Here is a 16,039-nt window from a genome sequence, read left to right on the forward strand (position 1 = left end):
AAAGATGTGAGGAAACGGATTTAGTGTTAAATTCAGAGAAATGTCATTTTATGGTTAAGGAGGGAATCGTTTTAGGACACAAAATTTCCGAAAAAAGGATTGAAGTAGACAAGGCAAAGGTTGACCTAATTGCTAATCTCCCACCCCCCAAGTCCGTTAAGGAAATTCGCTTCTTCCTTGGACATGCGGGATTTTATCGTAGATTCATCCAGGATTTTAGCAAAAAGGCCCGACCTTTGACCAACCTTCTAGCTAAGGATGTCAAATTCGAGTTCACAAGCGAGTGTGTTCATGCCTTCGAAGACCTTAAGAGAGAATTGACTTCGGCCCCGATCATGAAGTCTCCCGATTGGAGTCAACCTTGTGAGCTTATGTGTGACGCATCCGATTATGCCATAGGAGCGGTTTTAGGACAACGAATAGATAAGAGGCCTCACGTCATTTACTATGCTAGTAAGACCTTAAATGATGCCCAACTCAATTACTCTACCACCGAGAAGGAACTTCTAGCCGTAGTCTTTGCCTTAAAAAAGTTTCGCTCTTATCTTATCGGGTCCAAAATCATTGTTTACACCGACCATGCCGCTCTCAAGTACCTTTTCTCTAAAAAAGACTCAAAAGCCCGATTAATTAGATGGGTATTGTTACTCCAAGAGTTTGACTTAGAGATTAGGGATAAGAAAGGTTGTGAGAATGTCGTCGCCGATCATCTCTCTCGATTAGTGGTTGAATCCACCAACGACTTGCCCTTAAGCGAGTCATTTCCCGACGAACACCTTCTCTCGATTTCCACTCTCCCTTGGTTCACCGACATTGTCAATTACTTAGCAACCGGTGACATTCCCTCAACATGGTCCAAGAATGATAAAGCCAAGTTCTTTTCTCAAGTGAAACATTTCTTTTGGGACGACCCATATCTCTTTAAACATTGTCCCGATCAAATCATTAGGAGGTGTGTCCCAAATAGTGAGTTTCAAAGCATCCTCTCATTTTGTCACGATCAAGCATGTGGAGGTCATTTTAGTGCGAAGAAGACCGCCGCTAAAATCCTCCAATGCGGTTTTTATTGGCCTAGTTTGTTTAAGGATGCCGCCGAGTATTGTTCCGCATGTAGTAGGTGTCAACATCTAGGAAGAATCACTAGGAGAAACATGATGCCTATGAGCCCAATCCTTGTTATAGAGCTTTTTGATGTGTGGGGCATAGATCTCATGGGTCCCTTTCCTAGTTCGTTTGGCCACCTCTACATTCTTCTAGCGGTAGATTATGTTTCTAAGTGGGTAGAAGCCATCCCGACCCGGTCTAATGACAATAAAGTTGTCCTTCGATTCCTTAAAGAGAATATCTTTCTCGATTTGGCACACCTAGGGCTATCATTAGTGACCAAGGGACGCATTTCAAGAACCGTCAATTCGAGTCACTTCTTAAGAAGTACTCCATCACTCATAGGTTGGCTACCCCTTATCATCCTCAAACTAGTGGCCAAGTAGAGGTTTCGAACCGGCAAATTAAGCAAATCTTAGAAAAGATTGTCAACTCGAATAGGAAGGATTGGTCAACCAAGTTGATAGATGCCTTATGGGCCTATCGGACCGCCTTTAAGACCGTCTTAGGAATGTCTCCTTATAGACTCGTGTATGGTAAAGCTTGCCAATTGCCGGTTGAGTTAGAGCATAGGGCCATGTGGGCCATTAGAGAATTGAACTTCGACTTACCCACCGCCGGTAGTCATCAGAAGTTACAATTGACCGAGTTGGACGAGCTTAGGAATGATGCCTATGAAAATGCTAAAATTTACAAAGAGAGAACCAAGGCCTTCCATGATAAAACTATTTTGAGAAAATCCTTTTCTCCCGGCCAAAAAGTTCTTCTCTACAATTCTAGGCTTCATTTGTTTCCCGGAAAGTTACGTTCTAGATGGGATGGTCCTTACATTGTTCAAGTTGTGTTTCCTCATGGTGCTGTTGAAATTCAGGATCCTAAAAATGGTAATATTTTTAAAGTTAATGGTCAACGCCTTAAACCATTTTTAGAATTGCCCGTTGATTCGGAGGAAGAGGTCATCCACCTCATCGACCCTTGATCATGTAAGTTGCTTCAGTAGTTAATAAAAATCCCTTCATCTCCTATTCAGGTATTTTTCCTCTTTACTCTTACATTTCAATTCTTTCTTTTGCATACATTGAGGACAATGCATGATTTAGGTATGGGGAGGGCTTTAGTGTAATTCTTAAAAAATGAAAAACCCTAAAAAATGAAAAATAGAAAAATCCGAAAATAGAGATGTTTTAGCTAAGTTGTCTTTGCCACACTTGAACTTTAGGAGTAGTTGGTGTTAGCATGTTTTCATAAAAGTATATTTATGTAGTGTCTTTTAGATAATTTGAACGTAGTTGAGTAAGGTTGTCTTTTTGAAGCTTGTATCGACCGATTTGTACTCGTAATTCCAAGACGGCACACACATTTGCACAAGACCTTTGATGGAGAGATTGTCTAGTGATATTATTCGATACCTGAGAGAGAACCCACATGTTGAAACAATGTTGAATCGAGCCTTTGCGAATAAAAAAAAGAGAAAAAGAGAAAAAAAAGAGATAGAAAATGAAAAGGAATAACTACTTCAATACCCATTGTTCTTTATAGATAAAATCTTTAGATAAATGGGCAAAAGTAGATTGGCTAGTCTCGTTTTGTGGCCTTTGTTACTCGAGTTATTAAGTCCATCGGGGGATTTCAAAACCTAGTGCCCTAAGACCGTTTGGTTTGGGAGTCACTGACCTAAAGCTCGCTACATGGGTAACATTGTTTGCCTAAGAAAACGGACAAAATAAAGTCAATGCAAAAAAAGAAAAAAAAAGAGAAAAAGAAAGAGAAAAAAAAAAGACTAAGGGTTTGTGAAGTTTGGCTAGATATTTGTTTCGATAGAGATTGGGTCAGTTCAAAATTGGTTGAAAAAGAGAAAATGTTCTTAGACAATTAGGATCCATCAAAGGCCTTAAATTCATTACACACCTTGGATTTCGAGTAAATTTTTGTGTCGATTCAAGTAGATTAGAGACAACTGTATCTTGATTATTAGTAAAAGAGTCTTTGAGTCGTATTTTCCTTAGAAACGCTTTTTGTTAACACCGGCGAAATTAGAGTAGAGTCGAGTAGACACTTGCTAGAATCTCTCACAGATTTTATGGGTATATCTTCTGTAAACCCTTAGGAGACAAAACTCCTCTTGTAGAGATCGTCTACGAGTTTAACGGGTTAGTGAACCTAAAATCACCCGTCACGCCTACGAAAAGGAGCCTAGGAATCGCATCTAGTTTTCATAGTTTATTTTCTTTTCTTTTGATTTTACTCGAGGACGAGCAAAATATAGGTATGGGGAAGTTTGATAAGTGCATATTTTTCATATTTTTAAGTACCTAATTATTGCTTGTTCTCACTTATTTATTTGCTTTTCTTTTGATTTTACTCGAGGACGAGCAAAATATAGGTATGGGGAAGTTTGATAAGTGCATATTTTTCATATTCTTAAGTACCTAATTATTGCTTGTTCTCACTTATTTATTTGTTTATTTGTCTCTTTTTCAAGAAAATTGCAAAAGCTTGAAGAAATAAAAGAATAAAGCAAAAAGGAGAAAAAGATGGGAAGAAAAGGATCATAGGGGAATATTCTCAAGGAAGCATCTAGATGGGACACCTACACCCCCCTCTACCCTAATTTCCCCCTATAAATACACATCTCCCCATCATGTTTCAACCTACCTAGATTTTCTATTTTTAGTAGCCTCTCTTCTGTGTAGTAGATCTAGTAGTAGCACTCTAAATTTGTAATCACTTTTATATCAATACAAGTATTCATCTTTGTTATTCATTTTTGTTTATAAATCTTGCTATTTACTTTTACTCCTAGGCTATGAAATCTATCTCTAACCACATGAGACTCAAAATTACTTGTGGATTGAAAGGAGCCTAGTTAATAGTTGATTAATTATAGATTTACTTTCGGGAAGTGATTAAAATCCTAGCACAAAATCAATTTGCGTTAGGGTTTATAACTAAAACCCCAAATTTTCTTGTTCTTGGTTTTATTGCTTAAATTGCTAAGTAGTAAGCCAATAAATGTAAAAAATATATGTTAAAAGCGTTACTCTGTTTATTACTCTACCTTTTCTTCATTTAGTTTTTAAAACTAAATTTGGAAACCCCTGTTGAAATCATCTCCCCTGTTTTTTTTAACAAAACCCCCACCTCCGTTTTCGTTTTAAAACCCCAGCCAAACCCTTTGTTTATTTTAATGTCGATTGTCTGCTGTTCTGATTGATGAGTTAATTTGCTTTCGTTGAGTTGTTTATCGCCGTGTCAGTCGCTAGCTGGGTTCTGCATATCCTTGTTTAAACTGAGTCAGCCTTGTTTCTTTTCTTTGCTTTGTACTGTTGAGTCGCTAGCGAGTCACCACTGGGTTGAGCTAGTGTAGCTGTTACCGAGTCGCAGTTCTTGCGTCGAGTTCTGAGTTTAATTTATGCCGAGTCTGCCATGTTTGAGTTGCTGAGTTTGATTTGGTGGGTAGTGTAGCTGAGTCCAGACTCAGTTTTCGAGTTGCTGCTGTAATCTTGATTTGAATCGAGTTGTGCTGCGTTTTCTGTTTGACTCTGAGTCACAAGAGTCGTGCTTTCCGAGTTGCTGCAGTCCTGTGTTTCTTGGCTTAGTTTTGTTGGTTGTTGGCTGATTTCTAGTAGTTTTGTTGTGTTTTAGTTGTGCTTCGCTGAGTTGTGCTCTGTTTCTTTGACTCGTTGTAGCCGGGTTTGTTCTGAGTTTAGTGAGTTTTAGTAGAGTTTGTTCCGTTTTTTTCAGCTGGGTTTTGTCGAGTTTGTGGCTACAGTACCGAGTCATTTTTGAATCCTTTTCACTCCTTCCGGCTGCTGTTTTAGTCGAGTACCGCTGCGTTTTATATGTTTCCTGGGTCTCATTGCTGTGTCGATTTCCTGTGGTCTCTGCTCTGTTTAGTTTTTGGTACTGAGTTGTGTATATTCCAGTTCGTTTCTGCTGGGTTTGTTTTGGATTTGCTGCGTTGTTGCCCAGAGTCTGTTTATGTTGCTTTGAATTCTGTTTTAAGTCGTAGTACAGCCTGAGTTGTAGTGAGTGAGCACTGAGTCATGGCACCGGGTGGCTGTGTGTTGATACATAGTTCCGAGTCGAGCTGTTGTTCAGTGGATTCTGTTTAATTTATCCTTCAAATCATTGCCAGGGTCTGCTTTGTTTTAGTTTTTGGTTTGAGTTTACTTTTGTTTGGCTGGTTAATCGAGTTTTGCTGTATTTTCTTTGACGTTACTTTATTTATTGTATTAATCGAATTGAAATTTGTAGGTAGAATTAAGTTTTGTTTTAATTAAAATAGAGTCAAAAATGAAACTACAAGTTGATTCCAATTTCAAACAACCAAAAATGAAGCCACAAGTTGTTTTCAAGCTCAAACGAGTCAAGAATGAAACTACAAGTTGATTCCAATTTCAAACACAACGAACACCGAAATGAAGCTACAAGTTATTTTCAACTTCAACGAGTCTGGAATGAATCTGCAAGTTGTTTCCAACTTCAATCTAGTCGATAATGAAGCTAAAATTGTTTCCATGCACAAACGAGTCAAGAATGAAACTACAAGTTGATTCCACTTTCAAACAACCGAAAATGAAGCTACAAGTAATTTTCAGTTTCAAACGAGTCTGGAATCAAGCTACAAGTTGTTTCCGACTTCAATCTAGTCAATAATAAAGCTACAAGTTGTTTTCAAGCTCAAACGAGTCAAGAATGAAACTACAAGTTGGTTCCAATTTCAAACAACCAAAAATAAAACTACAAGTTGTTTTCAACTTCAAATTAGGTTGTAATTAAGCTGCAAGTTGTTTCCAACTTCAATTTAGTCAATAATGAAGCTCCAAGTGGTTTACAAGATCAAACGAATCAAAAATAATACTACAATTTGATTCCAATTTCAAACAACCAAAATGAAGCTACAAGTTGTTTTCAATTTCAAACGAGTTTGGAATAAAACTAAAACTTGTTTCCAACTTCAATCTAGTCAATAATGAAGCTACAAGTTGTTTTCAGGCTCAAACGAGTCAAGAATGAAAGTTCAAGTTGATTCAAATTTAAAACAACCAAAAATGAAGCTACAAGTTGTTTCCAACTTCAATCTAGTCAATAATGAAGCTAAAAATTGTTTCCGTGCACAAACGAGTCAAGAATGAAACTACAAGTTGATTCCAATTTCAAACAACCGAAAATGAAGCTACAAGTAATTTTCTGTCAAACGAGTCTGGAATGAAGCTACAAGTTGTTTCCAAATTCAATCTAGTCAATAATAAAGCTACAAGTTGTTTTCAAGCTCAAACGAGTCAACAATAAAAATACAAGTTGATTCCAATTTCAAACAACCAAAAATGAAACTACAAGTTGTTTTCAACTTCAAATGAGTCTGGAATTAAACTGCAAGTTGTTTCCAACTTCAATGTAGTCAATAATGAAGCTCTAAGTGGTTTACAAGCTCAAACGAGTCAAAAATAATACTACAAGTTGATTCCAATTTCAAACAACCAAAAATGAAGCTACAAGTTGTTTCAAACTTCAAACGAGTCTGGAATGAATCTACAAGTTGTTTCCAATTTCAATCTAGTCGATAATGAAGCTAAAAATTGTTTCCATGCACAAACGAGTCAAGAATGAAACTACAAGTTGATTCCAATTTCAAACAACCAAAAATGAAGCCACAAGTTGTTTCAAACTTCAAACGAGTCTGGAATGAATCTACAAGTTGTTTCCAACTTCAATCTAGTCGATAATGAAGCTAAAAATTGTTTCCGTGCACAAACGAGTCAAGAATGAAACTACAAGTTGATTCCAATTTCAAACAACTGAATATGAAGCTACAAGTAATTTTCAGTTTCAAACGAGTCTGGAATGAAGCTACAAGTTGTTTCCAACTTCAATCTAGTCAATAATAAAGCTACAAGTTGTTTTCAAGCTCAAACGAGTCAACAATAAAAATACAAGTTGATTCCAATTTCAAACAACCAAAAATGAAACTACAAGTTGTTTTCAACTTCAAATTAGTCTGGAATTAAGCTGCATGTTGTTTCCAACTTCAATGTAGTCAATAATGAAGCTCTAAGTGGTTTACAAGCTCAAACGAGTCAAAAATAATACTACAAGTTGATTCCAATTTCAAACAACCAAAAATGAAGCTACAAGTTGTTTCAAACTTCAAACGAGTCTGGAATGAATCTACAAGTTGTTTCCAACTTCAATCTAGTCGATAATGAAGCTAAAAATTGTTTCCATGCACAAACGAGTCAAGAATGAAACTACAAGTTGATTCCAATTTCAAACAACCAAAAATGAAGCTACAAGTTGTTTCAAACTTCAAACGAGTCTGGAATGAATCTACAAGTTGTTTCCAACTTCAATCTAGTCGATAATGAAGCTAAAAATTGTTTCCGTGCACAAACGAGTCAAGAATGAAACTACAAGTTGATTTCAATTTCAAACAACCGAATATGAAGCTACAAGTTGTTTTCAACTTCAAACGAGTCTGGAATAAATCTACAAGTTGTTTCCAACTTCAATCTAGTCGATAATGAAGCTAAAAATTGTTTCCATGCACAAACGAGTCAAGAATGAAACTACAAGTTGATTCCACTTTCAAACAGCCGAAAATGAAGCTAAAAGTAATTTTTAGTTTCAAACGAGTCTGGAATAAAGCTACAAGTTGTTTCCAACTTCAATCTAGTCAATAATAAAGCTACAAGTTGATTTCAAGCTCAAACTAGTCAAAAATGAAACTACAAGTTGATTCCAATTTCAAACAACCGAAAATGAAGCTACAAGTTGTTTTCAACTTCAAATGAGACTAGAATGAAGCTACAAGTTGTTTCCAACTTCAATCTAGTTAATAATAAAGCTACAAGTTGTTTTCAAGCTCAAACGAGTCAAAAATGAAACTACAAGTTAATTCCAATTTCAAACAACCAAAAATGAAGCCAGAAGTTGTTTTCAAGCTCAAACGAGTCAAGAATGAAACTACAAGTTGATTCCAATTTCAAACAACCGAAAATGAAGCTACAAGTTGTTTTCAACTTCAAACGAGTCTGGAATGAATCTGCAAGTTGTTTCCAACTTCAATCTAGTCAATAATAAAGCTACAAGTTGTTTTCAAGCTCAAACGAGTCAACAATAAAAATACAAGTTGATTCCAATTTCAAACAACCAAAAATGAAACTACAAGTTGTTTTCAACTTCAAATGAGTCTGGAATTAAGCTGCAAGTTGTTTCCAACTTCAATGTAGTCAATAATGAAGCTAAAAATTGTTTCCGTGCACAAACGAGTCAAGAATGAAACTACAAGTTGATTCCAATTTCAAACAACCGAATATGAAGCTACAAGTTGTTTTCAACTTCAAACGAGTCTGGAATGAATCTACAAGTTGTTTCCAACTTCAATCTAGTCGATAATGAAGCTAAAAATTGTTTCCATGCACAAAAGAGTCAAGAGTGAAACTACAAGTTGATTCCACTTTCAAACAGCCGAAAATGAAGCTAAAAGTAATTTTTAGTTTCAAACGAGTCTGGAATGAAGCTACAAGTTGTTTCCAACTTCAATCTAGTCAATAATAAAGCTACAAGTTGATTTCAAGCTCAAACGAGTCAAAAATGAAACTACAAATTAATTCCAATTTCAAACAACCAAAAATGAAGCCACAAGTTGTTTTCAAGCTCAAACGAGTCAAGAATGAAACTACAAGTTGATTCCAATTTCAAACAACCAAAAATGAAGCTACAAGTTGTTTTCAACTTCAAACGAGTCTGGAATGAATCTGCAAGTTGTTTCCAACTTCAATCTAGTCGATAATGAAGCTAAAAATTGTTTCCATGCACAAACGAGTCAAGGATGAAACTACAAGTTGATTCCAATTTCAAACAGCCGAAAATGAAGCTAAAAGTAATTTTTAGTTTCAAACGAGTCTGGAATGAAGCTACAAGTTGTTTCCAACTTCAATCTAGTCAATAATAAAGCTACAAGTTGATTTCAAGCTCAAACGAGTCAAAAATGAAACTACAAGTTGATTCCAATTTCAAACAACCGAAAATGAAGCTACAAGTTGTTTTCAACTTCAAATGAGACTAGAATGAAGCTACAAGTTGTTTCCAACTTCAATCTAGTTAATAATAAAGCTACAAGTTGTTTTCAAGCTCAAACGAGTCAAAAATGAAACTACAAGTTGATTCCAATTTCAAACAACCAAAAATGAAGCCAGAAGTTGTTTTCAAGCTCAAACGAGTCAAGAATGAAACTACAAGTTGATTCCAATTTCAAACAACCGAAAATGAAGCTACAAGTTGTTTTCAACTTCAAACGAGTCTGGAATGAATCTGCAAGTTGTTTCCAACTTCAATCTAGTCAATAATAAAGCTACAAGTTGTTTTCAAGCTCAAACGAGTCAACAATAAAAATACAAGTTGATTCCAATTTCAAACAACCAAAAATGAAACTACAAGTTGTTTTCAACTTCAAATGAGTCTGGAATTAAGCTGCAAGTTGTTTCCAACTTCAATGTAGTCAATAATGAAGCTCTAAGTGGTTAACAAGCTCAAACGAGTCAAAAATAATACTACAAGTTGATTCCAATTTCAAACAACCAAAAATGAAGCTACAAGTTGTTTCAAACTTCAAACGAGTCTGGAATGAATCTACAAGTTGTTTCCAACTTCAATCTAGTCGATAATGAAGCTAAAAATTGTTTCCGTGCACAAACGAGTCAAGAATGAAACTACAAGTTGATTCCAATTTCAAACAACCAAAAATGAAGCTACAAGTTGTTTCAAACTTCAAACGAGTCTGGAATGAATCTACAAGTTGTTTCCAACTTCAGTCTAGTCGATTATGAAGCTAAAAATTGTTTCCGTGCACAAACGAGTCAAGAATGAAACTACAAGTTGATCCAATTTCAAACAACCGAAAATGAAGCTACAAGTTGTTTTCAACTTCAAACGAGTATGGAATGAATCTACAAGTTGTTTCCAACTTCAATCTAGTCGATAATGAAGCTAAAAATTGTTTCCATGCACAAACGAGTCAAGAATGAAACTACAAGTTGATTCCACTTTCAAACAGCCGAAAATGAAGCTAAAAGTAATTTTTAGTTTCAAACGAGTCTGGAATGAAGCTACAAGTTGTTTCCAACTTCAATCTAGTCAATAATAAAGCTACAAGTTGATTTCAAGCTCAAACGAGTCAAAAATGAAACTACAAGTTGATTCCAATTTCAAACAACCGAAAATGAAGCTACAAGTTGTTTTCAACTTCAAATGAGACTGGAATGAAGCTACAAGTTGTTTCCAACTTCAATCTAGTTAATAATAAAGCTACAAGTTGTTTTCAAGCTCAAACGAGTCAAAAATGAAACTACAAGTTAATTCCAATTTCAAACAACCAAAAATGAAGCCACAAGTTGTTTTCAAGCTCAAACGAGTCAAGAATGAAACTACAAGTTGATTCCAATTTCAAACAACCGAAAATGAAGCTACAAGTTGTTTTCAACTTCAAACGAGTCTGGAATGAATCTGCAAGTTGTTTCCAACTTCAATCTAGTCGATAATGAAGCTAAAAATTGTTTCCATGCACAAACGAGTCATGAATGAAACTACAAGTTGATTCCAATTTCAAACAGCCGAAAATGAAGCTAAAAGTAATTTTTAGTTTCAAACGAGTCTGGAATGAAGCTACAAGTTGTTTCCAACTTCAATCTAGTCAATAATAAAGCTACAAGTTGATTTCAAGATCAAACGAGTCAAAAATGAAACTACAAGTTGATTCCAATTTCAAACAACCGAAAATGAAGCTACAAGTTGTTTTCAACTTCAAATGAGTCTGGAATGAAGCTACAAGTTGTTTCCAACTTCAATCTAGTCAATAATAAAGCTACAAGTTGTTTTCAAGCTCAAACGAGTCAAAAATGAAACTACAAGTTAATTCCAATTTCAAACAACAAAAAATGAAGCCACAAGTTGTTTTCAAGCTCAAACGAGTCAAGAATGAAACTACAAGTTGATTTCAATTTCAAACAACCGAAAATGAAGGTACAAGTTGTTTTCAACATCAAACGAGTCTGGAATGAATCTGCAAGTTGTTTCCAACTTCAATCTAGTCAATAATAAAGCTACAAGTTGTTTTCAAGCTCAAACGAGTCAACAATAAAAATACAAGTTGATTCCAATTTCAAACAACCAAAAATGAAACTACAAGTTGTTTTCAACTTCAAATGAGTCTGGAATTAAGCTGCAAGTTGTTTCCAACTTCAATGTAGTCAATAATGAAGCTCTAAGTGGTTTACAAGCTCAAACGAGTCAAAAATAATACTACAAGTTGATTCCAATTTCAAACAACCAAAAATGAAGCTACAAGTTGTTTCAAACTTCAAACGAGTCTGGAATGAATCTACAAGTTGTTTCCAACTTCAATCTAGTCGATAATGAAGCTAAAAATTGTTTCCGTGCACAAACGAGTCAAGAATGAAACTACAAGTTGATTCCAATTTCAAACAACCAAAAATGAAGCTACAAGTTGTTTCAAACTTCAAACGAGTCTGGAATGAATCTACAAGTTGTTTCCAACTTCAATCTAGTCGATTATGAAGCTAAAAATTGTTTCCGTGCACAAACGAGTCAAGAATGAAACTACAAGTTGATCCAATTTCAAACAACCGAAAATGAAGCTACAAGTTGTTTTCAACTTCAAACGAGTCTGGAATGAATCTACAAGTTGTTTCCAACTTCAATCTAGTCGATAATGAAGCTAAAAATTGTTTCCATGCACAAACGAGTCAAGAATGAAACTACAAGTTGATTCCACTTTCAAACAGCCGAAAATGAAGCTAAAAGTAATTTTTAGTTTCAAACGAGTCTGGAATGAAGCTACAAGTTGTTTCCAACTTCAATCTAGTCAATAATAAAGCTACAAGTTGATTTCAAGCTCAAACGAGTCAAAAATGAAACTACAAGTTAATTCCAATTTCAAACAACCAAAAATGAAGACACAAGTTGTTTTCAAGCTCAAACGAGTCAAGAATGAAACTACAAGTTGATTCCAATTTCAAACAACCGAAAATGAAGCTACAAGTTGTTTTCAACTTCAACCGAGTCTGGAATGAATCTGCAAGTTGTTTCCAACTTCAATCTAGTCGATAATGAAGCTAAAAATTGTTTCCATGCACAAACGAGTCAAGAATGAAACTACAAGTTGATTCCAATTTAAAACAACTGAAAATGAAGCTACAAGTAATTTTCGGTTTCAAACGAGTCGGGAATGAAGCTACAAGTTGTTTCCGACTTCAATCTAGTCAATAATAAAGCTACAAGTTGTTTTCAAGCTCAAACGAGCCAAGAATGAAACTACAAGTTGGTTCCAATTTCAAACAACCAAAAATAAAACTACAAGTTGTTTTCAACTTCAAATGAGGCTGTAATTAAGCTGCAAGTTGTTTCCAACTTCAATTTAGTCAATAATGAAGCTCCAAGTGGTTTACAAACTCAAACGAATAAAAAATAATACTACAATTTGATTCCAATTTCAAACAACTAAAAATGAAGCTACAAGTTGTTTTCAATTTCAAACGAGTTTGGAATAAAACTACAACTTGTTTCCAACTTCAATCTAGTCAATAATGAAGCTACAAGTTGTTTTCAGGCTCAAACGAGTCAAGAATGAAAGTACAAGTTGATTCAAATTTCAAACAACCAAAAATGAAGCTACAAGTTGTTTCCACCTTCAATCTAGTCAATAATGAAGCTAAAAATTATTTCCGTGCACAAACGAGTCAAGAATGAAACTACAAGTTGATTCCAATTTCAAACAACCGAAAATGAAGCTACAAGTAATTTTCCGTCAAACGAGTCTGGAATGAAGCTACAAGTTGTTTCCAACTTCAATCTAGTCAATAATAAAGCTACAAGTTGTTTTCAAGCTCAAACGAGTCAACAATAAAACTACAAGTTGATTCCAATTTCAAACAACCAAAAATGAAACTACAAGTTGTTTTCAACTTTGAATGAGTCCGGAATTAAGCTGCAAGTTGTTTCCAACTTCAATGTAGTCAATAATGAAGCTCTAAGTGGTTTACAAGCTCAAACGAGTCAAAAATAATACTACAAGTTGATTCCAATTTCAAACAACCAAAAATGAATCTACAAGTTGTTTCAAACTTCAAACGAGTCTGGAATGAATCTACAAGTTGTTTCCAACTTCAATCTAGTCGATAATGAAGCTAAAAATTGTTTCCGTGCACAAACGAGTCAAGAATGAAACTACAAGTTGATTCCAATTTCAAACAACTGAAAATGAAGCTACAAGTTGTTTTCAACTTCAAACGAGTCTAGAATGAATCTATAAGTTGTTTCCAACTTCAATCTAGTCGATAATGAAGCTAAAAATTGTTTCCATGCACAAACGAGTCAAGAATGAAACTACAACTTGATTCCACTTTCAAACAGCCGAAAATGAAGCTAAAAGGAATTTTTAGTTTCAAATGAGTCTGGAATGAAGCTACAAGTTGTTTCCAACTTCAATCTAGTCAATAATAAAGCTACAAGTTGATTTCAAGCTCAACCGAGTCAAAAATGAAACTACAAGTTGATTCCAATTTCAAACAACCGAAAATGAAGTTACAAGTTGTTTTCAACTTCAAATGAGACTGGAATGAAGCTACAAGTTGTTTCCAACTTCAATCTAGTCAATAATAAAGCGACAAGTTGATTTCAAGCTCAACCGAGTCAAAAATGAAACTACAAGTTGATTCCAATTTCAAACAACCAAAAATGAAGCCACAAGTTGTTTTCAAGCTCAAACGAGTCAAGAATGAAACTACAAGTTGATTCCAATTTCAAACAGCCGAAAATGAAGCTAAAAGTAATTTTTAGTTTCAAACGAGTCTGGAATGAAGCTACAAGTTGTTTCCGACTTCAATCTAGTCAATAATAAAGCTACAAGTTGTTTTCAAGCTCAAACGAGCCAAGAATGAAACTACAAGTTGGTTCCAATTTCAAACAACCAAAAATAAAACTACAAGTTGTTTTCAACTTCAAATGAGGCTGTAATTAAGCTGCAAGTTGTTTCCAACTTCAATTTAGTCTATAATGAAGCTCCAAGTGGTTTACAAACTCAAACGTATCAAAAATAATACTACAATTTGATTCCAATTTCAAACAACTAAAAATGAAGCTACAAGTTGTTTTCAATTTCAAACGAGTTTGGAATAAAACTACAACTTGTTTCCAACTTCAATCTAGTCAATAATGAAGCTACAAGTTGTTTTCAGGCTCAAACGAGTCAAGAATGAAAGTACAAGTTGATTCAAATTTCAAACAACCAAAAATGAAGCTACAAGTTGTTTCCACCTTCAATCTAGTCAATAATGAAACTACAAGTTGATTCCAATTTCAAACAACCGAAAATGAAGCTACAAGTAATTTTCTGTCAAACGAGTCTGGAATGAAGCTACAAGTTGTTTCCAACTTCAATCTAGTCAATAATAAAGCTACATGTTGTTTTCAAGCTCAAACGAGTCAACAATAAAAATACAAGTTGATTCCAATTTCAAACAACCAAAAATGAAACTACAAGTTGTTTTCAACTTCAAATGAGTCTGGAATTAAGCTGCAAGTTGTTTCCAACTTCAATGTAGTCAATAATGAAGCTCTAAGTGGTTTACAAGCTCAAACGAGTCAAAAATAATACTACAAGTTGATTCCAATTTCAAACAACCAAAAATGAATCTACAAGTTGTTTCAAACTTCAAACGAGTCTGGAATGAATCTACAAGTTGTTTCCAACTTCAATCTAGTCGATAATGAAGCTAAAAATTGTTTCCGTGCACAAACGAGTCAAGAATGAAACTACAAGTTGATTCCAATTTCAAACAACTGAAAATGAAGCTACAAGTTGTTTTCAACTTCAAACGAGTCTAGAATGAATCTATAAGTTGTTTCCAACTTCAATCTAGTCGATAATGAAGCTAAAAATTGTTTCCATGCACAAACGAGTCAAGAATGAAACCTCAACTTGATTCCATTTTCAAACAGCCGAAAATGAAGCTAAAAGTAATTTTTAGTTTCAAATGAGTCTGGAATGAAGCTACAAGTTGTTTCCAACTTCAATCTAGTCAATAATAAAGCTACAAGTTGATTTCAAGCTCAACCGAGTCAAAAATGAAACTACAAGTTGATTCCAATTTCAAACAACCGAAAATGAAGTTACAAGTTGTTTTCAACTTCAAATGAGACTGGAATGAAGCTACAAGTTGTTTCCAACTTCAATCTAGTCAATAATAAAGCTACAAGTTGATTTCAAGCTCAACCGAGTCAAAAATGAAACTACAAGTTGATTCCAATTTCAAACAACTAAAAATGAAGCCACAAGTTGTTTTCAAGCTCAAACGAGTCAAGAATGAAACTACAAGTTGATTCCAATTTCAAACAACCGAAAATGAAGCTACAAGTTGTTTTCAACTTGAAACGAGTCTAGAATGAATCTGCAAGTTGTTTCCAACTTCAATCTAGTCGATAATGAAGCTAAAAATTGTTTCCATGCACAAACGAGTCAAGAATGAAACTACAAGTTGATTCCAATTTCAAACAGCCGAAAATGAAGCTAAAAGTAATTTTTAGTTTCAAACGAGTCTGGAATGAAGCTACAAGTTGTTTCCGACTTCAATCTAGTCAATAATAAAGCTACAAGTTGTTTTCAAGCTCAAACGAGCCAAGAATGAAACTACAAGTTGGTTCCAATTTCAAACAACCAAAAATAAAACTATGTTAGGTCCAGATACGATTGTAGAAGGGGGGGGTTGAATACAATCGTCACAAAATAATCGCGGCGGAATAATCTGATTGGAATTTAACTTGTTAATCAGATTTAAATTAATTAATATAACAATTTTTAAGTCGTTATATAATTAATATGGTTCGTTTTAAAGTCCACTAGTTCGTAGAATAAATT

The 16,039-nt window shown here is 34.7% G+C and overlaps 1 pseudogene; it reads left to right on the forward strand.

Moving 5' to 3' along the window:
* LOC135152113 (uncharacterized) overlaps positions 1-16,039 on the forward strand; it is a 178,701-nt pseudogene that overhangs the window by 19,867 nt on the left and 142,795 nt on the right.

Source organism: Daucus carota, chromosome 4 (genome assembly GCF_001625215.2).
Source record: "Daucus carota subsp. sativus chromosome 4, DH1 v3.0, whole genome shotgun sequence".
NCBI lineage: Eukaryota > Viridiplantae > Streptophyta > Magnoliopsida > Apiales > Apiaceae > Daucus > Daucus carota.